This window comes from Hippocampus bargibanti, linkage group LG08 (genome assembly GCF_051943395.1).
Source record: "Hippocampus bargibanti isolate YZ-2025 linkage group LG08, ASM5194339v1, whole genome shotgun sequence".
Lineage (NCBI taxonomy): Eukaryota > Metazoa > Chordata > Actinopteri > Syngnathiformes > Syngnathidae > Hippocampus > Hippocampus bargibanti.
In genome coordinates, this window is record NC_142741.1 from 21,126,954 (window position 1) to 21,141,095 (window position 14,142).

Genomic DNA, 14,142 nt, shown 5'->3' on the forward strand with positions numbered 1-14,142 from the left:
GCGAATGTGCCTGGCCCATACGCGCCGTGATACTGGCGTGAAACCGATTGGTATGTGGCCACAGCGTACACGTTAGTGATGGGAATTCTGGCTCACTGGTCCGGCTCACGAAAAAGATCCGGCTCTTTCGGCTCCCAAATGGCTCTTCAGTTGTTTTTTTTGCCTAAATTAATTAACGACCAAAAATCATGTACAATTATGTGAAATACGAATTACTCATGTCAAAAATACAGTACAGTAAAGTCTCGTTATATCGATATCGGTTATATCGATAGTACTGCTTATTACAATACTATTTCTATGAACTCAAGGAGAAAATTACATGCCGCAGGATCGAATATATCGATAGTCCGGTTATATCGATATTTTTTCCGACTCCCGAGAATATCGATATAACGAGACTTTACTGTATATCAAATATTTTTATTTATATGGCTTGTTTTATATGTGCACGGCGATCATCCACGAACTTTCACTTTCCCTGTGGTTACTCTTGTCTGATGATCAGCTGTCACTAATTTGCTTTTCATATTAATAATACTCTCATACCAACGAGTAAAAAATATAATTGAATAATAACAACAACATAATGTGATAACATTTGTCTACCCTAACCCCCTGCCCCTCCTCCTCACTGCTGCGTGTGTCTGTAATTCTCCCTTCCCTCCTCTACCACAGATATCGACCAATCACGTGCGGCTTTAACTGAAAACTGGGGGCGGGGAATAGATGACAAAAAAAGTTGGCTCCCATTTCCGGCTCCTTGTTGTAACTTCAGAGATCCAGCTTTAAGAACCGATTCGTTCGCGAACGACACATCACTGGTACACATCTGTAAGTGGACGCCATCAAGATAATGTGCATCTATTTTCAGAGTGATTAGGAAAGACAATACGTTACACGCCAGTGACGACTTGTCCTGAGAACGTTCTCACCTTGACTCGAAGGCCGCATTGATTTTTGGTTTTGCATTTATCCTTGCCCTTCTGCATTGTGTCTATTGATTTTTTTTCCTGCAACAGCTCAACAGTGCATAATAAGATGGAAAATAATGATCATTTATTTCCAGAAAAAAATGTAAACTCAAAACAATGTGTGTCAAAGCAACATACATTTGAACATGAACAGTGGAGCAATACTCACAGACATATATTCTTTATCCTCTGCGAAGAAAGCTAATTGAGGAACCGTGTCCGTTTTTATATATTATCCTGTCGCGTGGAAGGACAAGGATCAATACAGATGAACTCCACAGTACGATGAACTCTGATTTCCAAGCAATACGGCATGAAGGCATTGTGAACCCAGACTTGAAGTTAGAACCATTGAATTATGAGGCACACATATGCTGTCCGACAAAAGAACATCGCTAAAACACAAACACAACTCTATCTTCAATATTCAACCATTGCTCTGGATTAAATATAATAAAGTTAAAAAATGACATTGTGTGTGTGTGTGTGTGGGGGGGGGGGGGTGTTAAAAGGTTATTTTGTCCTCTGCTTGGTGCTGAAAGGACAACCGACGTCTCCGGACAAGTTGTGTCCATAATTTGTAAAATGGCTTCAAATGACTTCTACTGAGCGTATTTTAATAAGATTCCACCGCATATAGCTATATTTTACGTTTCAAGACTTGTGCTGAATATTCAGGAAGTCTTGTTTTTGAGTTGATGACGAGTCCGTACGTGACGTCACGAAAGGAACGCCCCTGACCGAAAAAAAAAGACACATTGTAGTGGTCCTAACATCACGTCAATGTATTTTGCTGTACTTGTTTAGTCTGGGGACCTCGTGTCGCACCCAAAAGCCACCAGAAGAAGGCGTCCAAGCTCCATATAAGGAATTTTATCAGCCTGTGGAAACGGAGGTGGCCATAGGAGGTTGCCATTTTGTGCCTCTTTTTCATTGAGACATCTCCCCTCAATGTTGCCTCATAATGGCACGGAATAAATTCTTTAATCGATTGCAAACATGTATGCTTTGCTTTTCAGAACTATTTGAATCATATTCATAACTGGATGTGTAACAAGAAAGCATATTCTCCGAAACTAAAGCCATTGTTTTTATTCTGCAGCAATACAAGACGTCTTGGCGTGACGTCACAAACTGGGGGCGGGACTTTCTGAAAATGCCCAATTCGCAGCTCCATTTTTTGCAGATTTTGGACACTTTAAGTCATTGTTTTGGGTATTTTAGATGCTATAAAATGTTTTTCTGATGTCAGATAAGAAACAAAAAGTGACGTCGGTTGTCCTTTAAGTGGATGACCGAAGAGAGGGGCCCGCTCGGTAAAATGTCATGATGCAAACTCATGTAAGGCCTGAGGATGGATGGTGCGATTCTGCGGCGGCAAACTTTTTTTTTTCTCTTTGGTCATCTCTTTTTAATTTCCATCTTCAAACGTAAGTGAATGATCAAAGGCTGCTTTTATAGTCACAGTGTGATTTCGCTGGCAGACACCTTCAGTGGGGCGATATGCAATACGGACGGTAATGAAACGGTCCTTCAAGGACTGCTCCATATTGGCGCAGCGTGAGTCACAAACTGTCCACGAAGACTTTTATGTATGCATGTCAGCACACCAAGTTTCGTTTTCAAGCTGTTGCGGTTCACGACATGCAAAGTATGAAAGACATTGCAAGGAGGACGTTTAAAAAATGATAAACTTAGTTTCCTTTTGGTATATGACAGAATCATTGAGGTACCGTTCACTGAAGAGCATGGATGGATATTTTAATAATAATAAACAAATAACATGAATCAACAAAAATAACTAACTTTTTCCAAATAAAACCCAATACATTTAAGTGTCTTGTTTCCATAGGTGTATAGCACAAAGTTACACTTAGAACAGGGGTGCTCATTACGTCGATCGCGATCTACTGGTCGATCGCGGAGGTAGTACTGGTCGATCGCAGCGTGACAGTAAAAAAAAAACATTTGTCAGCCTATGAAACGTCCCGTCACTTGATTGACATACAGGGCAACCATTCAGATGACAACTGAATTTTTACCTTTAGGTCGCCGTGCATGCGTAAACAACAACGCTAAACGCAGCAAAATTTACAAGCTAGTCAGCGAATTACCTCAGATTTTAAGCCCTTGCTAAAACATATGGTGATCAAAATGAGTGAGAAACCTGGATAAAGTAAGGGGTTAAAACATATTACTTTCATACGGAATGGGAAAATGTGGAGCGGCATTTTCGGACTGTTCATGGAAAATACGACATTGACTTCCTGCCGAAAAGCCAGCTGAGAAAGAGAACGGTGGACACACTAAAATCCCAGTTGTCCGGACAGCAGTCATTTTTCACTCAACATACTTCAAAAGCGAAAGCCGCCACCGAAGCATCGTTCCGGGTGAGTCACGCCATCGTTAAAAACAATAAGTCCTTCCAAGACAGAGAGATGGTAAAAGAAGCATTCGTTGAAGCAGCTGACTCTTTGTTCAGAGATATTATCTTCAATCAAAGCTCTGCAGCTGTCAAGACATACAGTTACACGGCGCTGTGAAGCCACGGCTGAGGATTTAACCCAGCAAATGTGGAAAGACATCGGAGATTGTGAGTGTTCTCACTGCTGAAGTCCAGGGCTCATGGACAGTTCTGTAACTTACTCACACAGGAAAAGTACCCCAACATGAGGATATGTGCTACCTCCTTGACTGCATTATTCGGCTCCACTTATTTATGTGAGTCAGCCTTTTTCTACATGAAGATCATTAAGTCCAAATACCGTTCCACCATGAATAATGAACATTTGGAAATGTGCTTGAGGCTGGCTGTCAGCAGCTACTGTCCCGACTATGCATCCCTGGCTGATTCAATTCAGTGCAAGTCATCAAAGTAAACTCAGGTAATTACAAAAAATGTTAATAGTTATTTATTATGTTATGTATATGTAGTTATTATGTGTGTTGTGTAATATTGGCTTATTCAGTTATGCAAGGTACATCAACATACATTGTACATACAAAGAATCCTTAAAACATTTGAAAATAATTATGTTTTGCATTTTTGTCGTGGGTAGATCATTTTGACTTGGTAGTTTTTATAAGCAGCTCGTATGCTGAAAAAGTGTGAGCACCCCTGACGTAGAAGCAAAAAATTGTGATACACACTTTTTGACTTACACGTTCTGTCTGGGAACCAATTAAGTTCGTAAACTGAGGTCTCACAGTAATTGGAATTACTGTATTTTCCTCACTATAAGGCACATCTAAAAGTCGTCAATTTTCTCAAAAGCCAACATTGCGCCTCATAATCAGGTGCACCTTATTTAAGGATCAAGATTTGGATTTCGCAGACGTAGTGTTTTAAATGTTCTGTAAAGCACTTTGCTATAGTATTCCAGTACTATGTACTTGTGACTTGTGTGATCAAGATAATCATTCAGTGAGTGGATGAGCTCAGAGCATTGGTCCTGAGATAAAAACTGCTCCACACAGGGAGGGTGGACAGGGTCTTGAACTCACGGCCTCTGCACTGTGAAGTCAGCGTGCTAACCACTCAACTACCGGGCCGCACTCTTTGCAGATTCATATTCTGTCCATACGTATTTACAATTACATTTACAAATTTGTGTTTGTGGATTACAAATTACGAATGAGGTAGCTTTTGGTACATCTCAGCTGTGTTGTCATCAGTGACGTGCGGTGAGGTTCATGGCTGGTGAGGCACTGACGTCATCACAGTCAGATTTACTAACATATGAACTCTACAGAGTAGCTTATTCACCATTTGATTGGCAACAGTTAACGTGTTTTGTTTAAAATGTCATGTCAGCATTCTTTACATGAACTGTAGCATAGAAAAAAAAGTATTTTTTTTTTATTATTGTGTTACCTTTACTTATAAATGCACCGTTCCTTCTGAAGAAAGGCATCTATACCTTCTTTGGAGAAGCCTTCCTTATCTTTCTTCAGTTTTAAAAGTGTCTCTATTTCTTTCAATTTGGATATGTAATCCTCCATTCTGAAAATAAGGCCAAGCAACACGAAAAAATGACTGGATTGTTGCACTTAACCTGCTAACTGTTTACTGTAGCTTGTTTGCTCTCACTAATTCTATTATTCTGATGAATCTCTGTAATCACCAGCGCCCCCTGTCATGAGGCAGGAGAACTGTGTGCCTCACCTATGCACAAAGTTTTGATAAAAATAACAAACACTGTAGTACAGTGTTTATAATGTAAAGTGACTCTACATTATATACACCAGCTAAACTGTAGAAATTTACTTCATATACTAAAAGTGTATGAACGCTTTAATAGCGATATGCAGAGGGGCAGCAATGCAGTCTCACTGCAGAGCAAGCCAGCACAGTTCGCATAGTCATTGCGCAATCCATGGTGAGGCTCAGTCGGCTGCTGCCTCACCTCTCGTCTCTACGTATATAGTATTTGAACAAAAATGGTGAAGTTAAATGGAAAAGAACTTTAAAGTACAAATCACGAAATAAATAGAACTGTTTAATGTATTTTTTCATTTGATATTTCCATGATGACAGGTGAGGCTGTGCCTCACCTGCCTCCCCTGACTGCACGCCACTGGTTGTCATCCATAAAAACCCAACATGGTGATGACACAAAATGTTTTCAACTGTCACGAACCAGGCAGAATTTAGGAATGCTTCAATGAAGTGACTGTAATTCAAACCAGACAGAAAGAACTTAGAACCCCTCAAAGGACACCAGATGATTTGGAGCAGGTGTGTTTTCCATCACTGCAAGTTGTTGGACGCTTAGCTGCACTGTAGCCTCACCACAATTTCTTAGCCCGCCCACATGAAAATCCCCAGCATCCTTTCTTCCACTTCCTGTGCTGTGGCTCCTCTCTAACACCATTAGCATGTAAATGACAGCTGAGCCCTTTGGCCAGTGGGAGCTGATTGGCTCCAGCAGACCTCCAGTTACTTGGTGCATGAGGATAATTTTTCTCTTTGTTGAGCGATTGATTTCACATGTGGAAACGTCATACAGGGAAGGAAATCATTTTTTTAAATATACATTGGGACCTTAGCTTAAGAAACTTAATTGGTTCCCAGACAGAGTGTATAAGGCGAAAAGTGTGTATCACAAAAATTTATTTCCCATAGGAAACCATTAAAATGAGAATATTCAATTCCCGGGTCCCCATAAAACATAATTTTCTACTTTCTAATTTTCTAAGCCTTAAAACTACACAAAATATATTATATATATACTTATTTTATGTAGAATAAACGTGCTATGGTATTATGATTAAAGAAATAAACTGTACTGTACAATAAAGTCATTTTATTTACCTTTGTGAAGGTCGTTAATGGCTTGATGGAATGGAGTGTAGAAAAACATATACTGTTGCAGCTGTTGTAAAAGCAGCCACTCTTGCGGCGCCACCTTTATTAAATAACAAATAATGTGACACAACACAAAAGACACAGACAGTCATTCAATCTTAAGCACTTTCTGCACTGTCTTTGTTGTATGAAGCAGTTCGACATGAAAGAGGAGAGGATCAAAGTGTCCTTTTCACCAGTGGATCAAGGACGTCATGGTGAAATGTGCGCGTCTGCTCCCAGCTAAATGTTGAAAGCAAACACGAAGCTGTAGCATCCATTGACGAAAAGAGATTGTCTCACATCTCCTGTCCCACTTCAATCCACTTCAATTCCAAGCCGCGACAGTTCCACATACGCATCGGCGCTCTGCGCTGACGCTCTTTTCTTCTCATCGCGGACTCCTCAGGTCATGCATCCATCCAGCCATAAAATAAAGACTTTTACTTCACGACTTTCATGTCATGGATGCTTCTGGATCCTAATTTCACTCGTCACATAACAAAGTTCATTTTTAGCCAGCTAAACAAAGTTTAATGCAAAGGTGCAGTATTGTATATTTTCCCCGAAAATCAAGTCCCAACTTCGGGTGCTATTCTGAGGTTCCACTGTTTTGGTGGAATGAACGGATCTCATCAGATTGTGCAGGTGCACCTCACTTTTTGTGATCATCTTTAGCATTAATAATAGTATCATTATATAAACATAAGCTCTTTATTTGCTATCTAGCTGGCTAGCTATCTAGCTAGCTCTCTATTTGCTATCTAGCTGGCTAGCTCGCTATTTGCTATCTAGCTGGCTTGCTGTCTATCTAGCTATTAGCTATTTATTAGCTAGCGAGCTAGCTTTCTATCTGTTTGAGTTACTGGTTGAGTGAACGCTGGCGCGTGTGGCTTCCGCTGCTCACCTACAGACAAACTTAGTCTGTGACTGTAAAGTGACCTTGAGAGTTTTGAAAGGTGCTTATAAATGAAATGTATTACAGTATTATTATTATTATGATGAAGTGTGAATTTGTTTTGACTATCACTCCATCGAGGCCTGTTGTGAAGGTGCCTCATAGCCACCGGGTTTTTTTGTGCATTTGTGATGACTGACAATCATCACATCTCATCAAGTCAACATCAAGCCTTTATTACTGAGTGAATAGTTTCTGCTGGCTAATACTTCCTTTCGCTCTGGAGGACCTTCACCCCTCTGCCCCTCTTACACACACACAGACACACACACACACACACACACACACACACACACACACACACACACACACACACACACACACACACACACACACACACACATATGCGTTTTTATGCTTTCTGGGGACCACTTTTCGGATCATCACTTCTGGGAACCACCCTTTCTGAAACGTTTTATATGTTTTCTTTATGGGGACCAGGTTTTTTGTCCCCATACGTCAAATGGTCCCCAGGACATGACTGTGTAAACAGGTTTTTGTCCCCATAACCACATATAAACGAGAGCACACACACATATATATACATGTTTTTATGCTTTTTGGGGACCACTTTTCGGATCATCGCCTCTGGGAACCACCCTTTCTGAAACGTTTTGTATATGTTTTCTTTATGAGGACCAGGTTTTTTGTCCCCATACGTCAAATGGTCCCCAGGACATGACTGTGTAAACAGGTTTTTGTCCCCATAACCACATATAAACGAGAGCACACACATACACACACACACACATATACGTGTTTTTACGCTTTCTGGGGACCACTTTTCGGATCATCGCCTCTGGGAACCACCCTTTCTGAAACGTTTTGTATATGTTTTCTTTATGAGGACGAGGTTTTTTGTCCCCATACGTCAAATGGTCCCCAGGTCATGACTGTGTAAACAGGTTTTTGTCCCCATAACCAAGCACATATACACACAAACACAAATGTCATTGGGGGCATGAACAGTATTTCATGTGATCACATTAAGATCATCATCAGGGGTCTTCAGCTCACCCGCATCGATAAAAATGAAGAAAACACAAAAAGAGCTCTTCAAAGGGATATTCTTCAAATGACAAACGATGAAGCTTTTTTTGGGAATGTTTAAACTCGTATAGCAATTCTTGTAATAACACTAATAATAATAAATCACATTTATATCGCACAATTTCCAAAACTCAATATCTATATTGCAATGCCACTCAGAGCTGACATAAATGATTTAATACTTTAATAATACATTCATTTCTTTCATAACTTTGCTGCTGTGAAATGTAAATTTCTCCACTGCAAGACTAATAAAGGCAAATCCAATCCAATCCAATCAAAACACGGCGGCTGCTTTGGACTGAGTTTGTAATGTTGTAACACACAAATTGCTGCTTGACACTCACTTTCCAAATGATTAACATACTCTTGTAAACGACCACTGTACACGTTTACGGCCATTATTTACACTACTTTGCCAATTGTCGAGCCACACACTCACGGCAGGAAACTGCTTTTGATAATTAGTTCACTTTGCAATCAGTCTGAGCCCTACAAATAAGCCACAGGTAAACTGTTGGCGTCAAGTGATATGGGGGAGTGTGGGGGTGCGGGAGTACTGTCGAGCAAAGAGTGAGAATAAGAGTGAGAATAAGGCGAAGAAGCAAAAGTGAGAGCAGGAGGAGGATAAGAAGGCGAAGGAGGAAGAAGAGTAAGAAAGAAAATTACTGATGACATCAGAGCTACAAGAGGGGACCAGGTAATCAACCAGATGATGACCCAGAGGTGATCTCTCTCTCTCTCTCTCTCTCTCTCTCTCTCTCTCTCTCTCTCTCTCTCTCTCTCTCTCTCTCTCTCTCTCTCTCTCTCTCTCTCTCTCTCTCTCTCTCTCTCTCTCTCTCTCTGTCTCTCTCCCTCTCTCACTCTCTCTTTGTCTCTCTCTTTCTCGCTCTTGCTGTCTCTCTAGCTCTTTTTCTTTCTTTCTCTCTCTTTCTCTCTATTTCGCTGTCTCTCTATCTCTGTCTCTCTCCCTCTTTCTGTCTCTCACACTCTTTCTCTTTCTTTATTTCTCTCTTGTTCTGTCTCTCTCTCTCTCTCTCTCTCTCTCTCTCTCTCTCTCTCTCTCTCTCTCTCCTGTCTCTTTGTCTCTCTCTCTCCCTGTCTTTATTTCTATCTCTGTGTCTCTTTCTTTCTCTTTCTCATTCTCTCTCTTTCTCATTCTCTCTCTAGCTCTTTCTCTTTCTATTTATTTTTGTTTCTCACTCGTTCTCTCTCTTTACGTCTTTATCTCTATCTCTGTCTCACTGTCTATCTTTCTCTCTCTCTCATTCTCTTACTCTCTCTCTTTCTGTGTCTCTCTCTCTTTCTTTCTACCTCTTTTTCTCTCTCTCTCACTCTATCTCATGCTCTCATAGCTACCGTAATTCATTTGGAATGTACAAACTGTAAGTGGGTAGTAGCTTACTTGGTCTTCTTGTTATTGCACTTCACGAGCAATGTAGACTGGACTGACGTGAGCCAAAGCTTTGCATTCGCTGATAACACACCAAGCATGTCAGCTGGAATGAGGGCCCCAACTTGTACCGAAAGAAGTTCCCGGTAGTCATTGAATAATTGAAGGGAGAGCAGCGTTCTGTGATGAAATTCAGCAAGCCAGACAGCCAACTAGTGGATTGTCTTGCTCCTCCTCCCTCCAGGTTCACTGAGCTCAGGCGTGGAGCTCCGTCGATGGAAACAACATGGCGCAGAGATGTGCCGGTCCCGGCCTGAACACAGCGCTGCCGTGTGCTGCATGCCTCAGAGACTTCACAGGGAAGCCAAACTACCACAAAGGTGGACCGTCTCACAGCTGTGTAAAGCACAGAAGACATTGAAAGGACTTTCTGATTTCATGGCAGATACATAACTGATCTCACCTCTGCCTCCAGGCCGCTGATCCTTTCTCCATTGCTCTAGCCCAACTTTAGACTGAAAATATGCACATTTTTTTGGAGGGGGAACTGTCGGCCTGTAAAATTATGATTATTCTATTTATACATTTCGGCGTATACTTCCGCCTTCGTCAACGGCGACGAAGGCGGAAGTATACGCCGAAACATGTCAGGTATTTGAACACCTAAAATACACTGTCTGTAAATAAAGAATCTGCTTTAAATTAGATATCAAGCAGACAGGATGAACTTAGTACAACAATTTGATTTTTCTGTGTATTAATTATGATTGACATTATATGTCCATTTTATTTTGTAACGCTATAATCAGGGGAGAGCGGGGTGGATTGCTATTTTTTACTGACAAATTCTAAATAATCCCCTTTGTCATAAAATTTCACATTAGTTTTGAAAAAAATATATGGTCCTGATTCTCAAAATGATATTTTAAAAATATTTACCATCATGGATGATATAGAGCATTTTATAGATTTTTTTTTAATCACAGAATTATAACCTCACTCTCAAAAATGTGATTGTCTTCAAGTGGCATTCTTATTTAGTTTTGAACCTTGATTGACATGTTTTGTTTTGCAATATTTTGATACATTGTTGTAATCTTTGTGGGGAAAATGTGGGTACTATCCCAATTTCATTATTTTGATAATTAGATTCTTTTCTTTGGTATAATCATATTTTTCTTGGTGTCAAAACTTAATTCTTCAATAAAATTAAGATTTTTTGGGGGGGCGGGGTAATCATAAACTGTTCTTAAAAGGCTAGTTATAAATTAGATAAAATATTATTTTCTGGTAAAATAATATTTGTATTAAAATGAAGAGAAGAGAATATTTTGAGCTCCAAAATAACCGTTGTCGTGGAAACTCATCACTCCCATTTTCGCTGAGTCATCCACGCCGAGTCATCCAGGCTCCATTGCTGTCTGTTCACTTGACCAAAACAAAGAATTTGGACTTGATGACATTATTTATAGCATAAATCGGAAACATTGCAGAGGCATTCATAATGCAGCACCTAATTTAGAATCATCTAAATTTATTTTTACAGCCAGGATATTAAACAGTGTTACGAAATCAATGCAGAGTAATGGTAAGGAAATGTGAAACGTGTCACACGCCGTCTCCACCGAAAAGTGTCAAAGATGCCATCTGTCTCTCTTCTCACTCCCTAATAGTCTTCGTCACTCAATGCAAAGCAGTTTGAGCATATCCTTGATACACAAATTCAATCGGTGAATCAGTTCATTATTCCTGGTTTTCTTAAAACCTTATCCATTGAGCGACAGAGAACAGTAGGTGTTTGTCCACTTCGGTTCACACTTTTCGCTTCCTACGATGTTGGATGTGTGTGTGCCTTTAAAATGGTGAGCATTTTTTTTCCTCTTAGTTTCCCAAAATTCTGACTTTATTTATTTACTTATTTGTTCGTTCGTTCATTCATTCATTCTTCTATTTAGCTATTCATTCATTCAGTCCCCATCTATCTATCTATCTATCTATCTATCTATCTATCTATCTATCTATCTATCTATCTATCTATCTATCTATCTATCTATCTATCTATCTATCTATCTAGCTATCTAGCTATCTAGCTAGCTATCCATCCATCCATCCATCCATCCATCCATCCATCCATCCATCCATCCATCCATCCATCCATCCATCTCTATGAAGAATGCTCTACAAAATAAATAGAACCTAGAGAGTGGATGCCATTGGTGGTGCTCCCCTCCCCCCCTCTTTTCTTTCTCACGCAAATCGCATTACATAGCATCTTCAATTGAGCCTTATCTTGTTATACACACAAGCACAGTCTCACCAACAGTTTAAACCACATACACAGGAGCATTCCTTCTTTTTAAAGCACAGCATGAAGACAATGTAAAGAATAATGTCCAAACAAGCCGTTTTTGTCTCGTAGCACGACACGTGTTTTTCTTTTCTGCTGCAACCGAATCCGAATGGTGAGATTGGAAGCCAGCGTTAATTCTCACACCCCATTAGCCACTTTAATCGCTCCCGTTGACTATAGCGCCAATGTGGCTTTGATAGAAGCGCCATTCGGCTCCATCGTGCTTCATTACCCATTGTGATGGCGGCCCTGCAAGCTCACTTGTGAGCAAAAAAAAAACAAAAAAAAACAAAACAACAACAACAACACAGATGCTTTATGTTGTGGTGCAGCACATTTGAAAACACATCAGAGACATTGTTACCTTTTACCACAAAACTAACTTTTTAAAGGCTCACCATCAAGGTACATTATACATTATATATATGGGGCAGTGGGGAACAATGAATGCCTATAAAAATGGTTGCGTCATTGGAATGGCTGACCACCCATCGAGTGTGAATCCAACAACCAAGTGAATATTTTATCTGCCTCGTTCTAATGATGTGTCTGCCATTTCTAAAACCTAATTTACATTATTACCACCCAGAAAATTATTTCTCTGCCCATAACATGATCAGTTAAGGTAGGCAAAGATCCAGAGTTACTTTCAAGGCACCACATGTGGAAATACTTCCATTTCTCTGTAAGGTACAAATTTCAACTTTATTCAATAAGAGGACAAATTCAATTTGAGAATTTAAGATGGAGAGATCCCCCCATCCCTGCCACCTGTTTAAGACATTCATTTATTTGTTATTTTAATCAGTGGCTTTCTTAACTCATTCACTGCCAGACGTGCAAAAATATGTCCACTCCAGTGCCAGGGTTTTTGTCATTTTCACTTGAATTCCAGGACCCACAGAATATGAGTTTTAGGACTACATAAACATTCAATGCAGCGTAAGAAACCTTTGACTCACTTCTTTCATCAGAAAAAAAAGACTTAATTCCTAAATTATATGGGTCTGGAGTTATATAAGCTTGAAATGAGGGCGGCTGTCCAACATACAATGCAATGCATACATATTGGTTTATATAGCGCTTTAACGACAGCTGAAGCTGGAACAAAGCTCTAACATGGAAAAAAAGGGGAATTCTGCCCTCTTGTGGAATGGAAAACACTGTCAGAGGTATGGCCAGCGCTTTATCGGAAGCAAACCAAGAAAAAAAAAAAAACTAACAACTAAAAACTAATTTGGGAATGGCGCTTTATGTCATATTTTCATGGCAGTGAATGAGTTAATATTTTGATTTTTCTCCAGTTATTTTGATGTGGCCATGAAAAAAACTGAAAATTCAGCCATTGGAACGAGTTGTCCTTGGGTTCAGGAATTGCTCTTTTTATCATTTTCATCATGGCATATTTCCATCTTCCTTATTTCATCGTTGAGTCTTTGAAGGCGCCAACTTCTTTCACCCTCACTCTTTTTTCTCCTGTGACTCATCCCTCCGAGCCTCCTGACATAAAAGGACACCTTGAGTTCACTTCAGTTCCCCAACTTGACAACTAACTGTCACGATTTGCAGGGTGGTGATGGCAGATGTAGATCCCAAAAAGCAAGCAGGAGGGAGCAGCAGGCTGTGTTTTAGAAATTGTATTAAAATAAAGTCAACAGGAACAAAATCTAAAACGTGAAAATCATTTGAACAAAAAAATACAAAGTATCAAAAGAAAAACCAAGAGTAAAAGTCTGCCAAGATGAAAAAAACACATGCACAGCATACACAATGCATACAATTGCATACAATGACCCGACGCCGAATGGTCGTGCCGGGAGTCCTTTTAACTGTCACTGATTGGGAACGACCAGCACCTGCGAGGCAGCAGGCAGGGCTGACAGCGCTACCCGTTGGTCGCCAATCCGAACGTGGCAGTCCGCCACTGATCGGGACGACCAGCACCTGTGAAGGCTGAGCATACGCAAGGTGCTTCAGTATTTGAATTGGGCATGAGGGAACAAATGTTCCTGTACCGTGAAGACTCTTTTCCCGAATAGTTGCCGCTGGTACTGTACTCGGGCGTACAAT